This window comes from Humulus lupulus, chromosome 5 (assembly GCF_963169125.1).
Source record: "Humulus lupulus chromosome 5, drHumLupu1.1, whole genome shotgun sequence".
NCBI lineage: Eukaryota > Viridiplantae > Streptophyta > Magnoliopsida > Rosales > Cannabaceae > Humulus > Humulus lupulus.
In genome coordinates this window covers 232,265,741-232,270,001 of record NC_084797.1, presented here as the reverse complement: position 1 = coordinate 232,270,001, position 4,261 = coordinate 232,265,741, and the positions used below count along the sequence as shown (strand labels likewise).

General features: G+C 33.2%; 1 long non-coding RNA gene across 2 annotated transcripts; it reads left to right on the top strand.

The window, feature by feature from the left end:
• Window positions 1–347: 347 nt before the first annotated feature.
• LOC133834049 (uncharacterized) lies at window positions 348–3,555 on the top strand. Of its 2 annotated transcripts, none has more exons than XR_009893291.1 (3): window positions 348–477; window positions 560–638; window positions 3,304–3,555. It is a non-coding gene; the product is annotated as an uncharacterized LOC133834049 (long non-coding RNA). The 2 variants fall into 2 exon arrangements; XR_009893290.1 differs by lacking the exon at window positions 3,304–3,555 and adding an exon at window positions 2,187–2,258.
• Window positions 3,556–4,261: the final 706 nt, after the last annotated feature.

Below are 4,261 nucleotides of genomic sequence, written 5' to 3'. Positions count from 1 at the left end.
TTTTACTATGTGATTAATTAAATTAAATGTGAAAGACATTTAATTTAATTAATTAATATTAAGTTTGGTGATTAAAACTTAATAAGAGTGAAAAAATGTGTCAAAAGCCAATTTAGACTTTTCTTCTTATGAAACCTTTATTAAAAAAATAAAAAAAAAATGAAATGATCATATATGGCAAAGGGTGGCCGGCCATGTGGTGTTTTAAAGTGGTGTGAACCCAAATTTTTATAACATTTAAATCCCATTTAATTAAGAAGTCAAGTGGGCAAGTGGGAGGAAAACACTTGAGTGTTTTTGAGATAAATTAGATACCATAAACTCTTCTAACCCCCCTAAGAAACCGACCACTCTCCCTCTCTCATTCACTATCATCTTTTTTTAAGACCATTCAAAGTGTTCTCTCAATATTCAACCTCAAGAACACCAAGGAAAACTTGGAGGCTAAGTCTTGGTCTAGGAAGTATTTTCCCTAAGGTAAACCTTCACTAATCTAGGCTTTTGTAAAGTTTTAAGCTTAGAGTTTCAAATAGCTAATTAACTATGTTGTTGGGGGAAGTTGGTTAGGGTTTTTGAAAGGTTTTGGAGGAGCCAAAGCTAATAGGAAGGTCCAAACCTTAAGCAAGAACACCAAAGAGGTAAAAAGTTTACTTTTGATGATTTTGTTGTAGGGTTTTTAGTTTTAAGCATTATTTTGTATATCTAATGCTTAAAGTTTCTTGTTGGTGATGTAATAAGGTTATGGTAGTTGTTTAATAATTTTTATGATGCATGTGTATTGATTTTTGAAAATGGGAACCAAAACCCCCAAGGGTTTTGTGGGATACCCTAAAACAAAACATGTTTTAAGCTGTGACTTCCAAGGGGTCAAGTAGCCACTGTATATTGTTTTTGTAAAATTAAATTGTACTGTTATGTTTTTGAGATTGAGTACATATTATTGAGCTTTTGAAACACTAAAAAATGTTTAGAAATGAGTAAGTTATGCTATTTCAAAGTTTAGGTAAAAAAACTGTTTTTTCGTATTCTCATTTTCGGAACCAAGTTTGGACAGCCACTGTATAGGGCAAATGAACCCAGTTTTTTATAAAATTTTGTGGACATATTTCTGGCATAACCTATTAGTCCACTGTAAAATTTGGTAAGAAAATATTAAACGGTTTGAAAGTTATTAACTGTCAAAGTTTGGAAAAAATAAGGACTTGAAAATAAGGTCATTTTTACCTCATTGTTGGAAAATGATTTCACCAATCAAAAATGCTCATTTTGACCTAAGATTTTACAAAGACCTAAATGGCATAACAAAAATGGAATTGGGAAATTTTGGTAACAATTGGGTAAGTAAATTTCAAGTTATGAACTAACGAAGTATGTAGTTAAAAATGTGAAAATTAGGTTTTTCACACTTAGTGTAAAAATGAGATTTTGGAACATAAGGTAAAAAGTAAAATTTTGCTTATTTCAAGATATAAATTGGTAAGTCTTGAAATCATATTTTCACTAAAATTATCCCTTTGAGTTTAAATGAATTATTTTTATTAAAGAGTTTTTATTCTTTCTAAAAATAAGAGATTTAATTTATTAATAGTTAATAAATTAAAAGAGGGTTTAAAACCCTATATTTTGAGAAAATAATTAAATAAATTATTTTCCTAGTAAGTAAAATTGATTAATTGCTTTTGGAAAATTAATTAGTCAAGATGAGAAATTTATAACGGTTTTCCTAATTAAGACAAATTAGGCAATTTTCTTAAAACGGTTTTTAGATATTAAATTCTTAAGAAAAATAAAAGGAAAATTTAAAGAGTTTATTTTCTTTAAAAATAATTAAGGAATTTATTTGTATTTTCTGGATATAATACCGGCTAAAATCTTACATATTTTAACCGACTAGTCGAAAGTGCGGATTAATAGTGATACCTTGAAAGAATAAGATTTTTAGCGCATTGTGGGAAAATACCATTGTGATACCCGAGCCTAGGTATCGAGACCTTAGGATAGGTCTCCCCGAGACTTAGGGTTTAGTCTCGAATATTTTGTATAACTTTCCTTAATAGGTTTAAAACCAAATAAGGATTGTAAATCCTTACAAATGACTTTTATTAAAATGACCAAACTGCCCAAAATAATAATAATGAATTATGAGTGCCATAATTAATCCGAGTATACTGTATGGATAACTACAGTATTGGCTAAGCGTAATTGGACTGAACGTTGGAGGGTGAAAACTTGCTGAGCGCTAAGGACTCCAAGTAAGTCAACTTATATTGTATGGCTGCAACATGAAATGATTATTGTCTTGTATGTTAGTATAGGGATACATGCATATATATAGGCTGTCATAGAAAGTTGCTTAGAGACGTTAGTCTAGTGAGTGCTGATTTAGAAAATATGAACGGTAGAAGTCCGTCATATCCTAGACGGTTGATCCCCGTCACACTGCTTGATTTTATTTATGTCCGGTTCATTACCGCGACGAGTGGCCATGAGATGAGGATAAGCTGGTTAAACCTAGGGGCGCCAAGATAAATGGGACCTAGGGGCCCTCATGCTTACTTAATCATTGGACGGTTAGAATCCGAGCAAGTGCTCTGATAAGTTATTCTCGGATAGCAGCCGTGAATATTGGCCATTCCGTGAGAGTGCCTAGAGATACTAGGGGTTGCCAAGATTGAGTGAGGTTGAACACCCTAGGGGCAGCTGCTCACCAGCACCACTGATTAACATAGAAGTCTCCGTAAAACTGTGTAAATTGGATTACACTCTTGAATAAGTAGCGATGCCCTAGGTAACACGATAGTTACCCTTGATGAGAATATTTATTGGCTAGATCTTAGTGTGGAGACTCGGTTCTCTTTTACAGATTATCAATTATGTTGGAGGGCGCGTTACGCATGAATTGTTGGAAATTGTCGAGTGTTGGTCTCGAATTATGTTGTGATATAATATATCTGCTTGCTCTGGGATTTTATGAGTGCAGGGATATATTTATTGATAAGATATAGTTGTGATATAATATATCTGCTTGCTCTGGGATTTTCTGAGTGCAGGGATATAATTGTTGATAAGATATAGTTGTGATATAATATATCTGCTTGTTCTGGGTTTTTTCTGAGTGCAGGATTTTTATCTAGTTACGAATTAATTTATCATTGGTTATCAGGCATGACCATAAGTTTGCCAGGACGCTTTAGCGTTCTTGAAATTGATTGTGTAGGGTCCGGAACCCTAATTCTCTACATGCTTTGTTTGAAAGTTGATCTTACTAAGCGTTTTCGCTTACCTAGTTGTTTCATGTTGTAGGTAAGAGCAAGGGCAAGGCAGAGCAGTGAGCGCTGGAGTCTTCCTTGCAAATGTACATGTGGACCGACCTTTTGGGAAGCCTTTTTATTTTTGGAAATGTTGTGTAATTTTCCTAAACTAGGCTCACTCTAATCTTTATAAAACATGTTTGTAACTAAATGTTAAGTATGGCCATACGACTTTTTAAAAAAGTTTTTTTTTATACGGGTTTTTGAGACATTTTGTTAAATGAAAACATTTATATTTCCGCATTATCGAGTCTTGAAAATCAGGGTCGTTACATGTTACACATTTATGGAGGCACAAATAGAGTTTAATGCACAATTTATGGAGGAAGTTAGAGAACTTAAGACTCAAATCTCGGAGTGGAGTGACGTTGTTAACTCACATAATGAAAATCAATTTCATTCATCACCTAAGACTATAGCACTATCCTCCACTCTCATTTATAAACCTATTGGGGATGATGCCATTACTATTTGGAGTGAAACTATTTCCCATACATAAATTCTTCCGACCACTCCAAAGGAAAATGTGAGCTATCATACTGATGTGATAGACTTAATCGTTGAGGAAATCATAAAAATATTTGCAATGAAACATTCACACAATTTTCTCCACGATTTTGAAACCGAACATTTTCTTTTTCCTGAAAATGTTACTAATGCTTCTATTTTTGAGATGCGTGATAAAAGAAAATTCAGTTTTGATACAAGATAGTACACAAACACATGCAATTGGTAGACTTACCTGAGAGCGGCGCTTTTGTCTACCAAAGACTGATTAAGTTTTATCTTTCCCTTTTTAGTATGTTTTGTTTTATGTTGTGCGATTTTACTTTTTGGGGTTTGTTGTTTTGTTCTTGTTTGGTGGTTATCATTTTCTCTTCTGCTCCCACAATGTGCATAACGTTAGACATTAAGGGCAATGTCTCACTTAAAATTTGGGGTAGTTAGCA